Source organism: Mesitornis unicolor, unplaced genomic scaffold (genome assembly GCF_000695765.1).
Source record: "Mesitornis unicolor isolate BGI_N332 unplaced genomic scaffold, ASM69576v1 scaffold3204, whole genome shotgun sequence".
NCBI lineage: Eukaryota > Metazoa > Chordata > Aves > Mesitornithiformes > Mesitornithidae > Mesitornis > Mesitornis unicolor.
Window position 1 is genome coordinate 15,389 of NW_010180622.1, and position 280 is coordinate 15,668.

Consider the following 280-nt stretch of genomic DNA (forward strand, 5'->3'; position numbering starts at 1 on the left):
CTGAGCACCAGGGAAAGCAGAGAGCCTAACACAGCTCATACATCATCTCTGGTCCTGAAAGCAAGTTGAAGGCATTCATATGAGGGCATTGGCTCCTCAGGTTTGTAATGGTTCCTGACAGTCCAGCAGTGAAATATTTTCCAGAGTGGGAGTACAGATGTGGGGTGATGTGGATCTTATTTCTCACATAGCTCCAGTCATGTAAATATGTGGATTGAAATACACAGGATGATGAAGAGCAGATTACCCAAACAGGAGGCTTGCAAGAGGTTTACCTGTA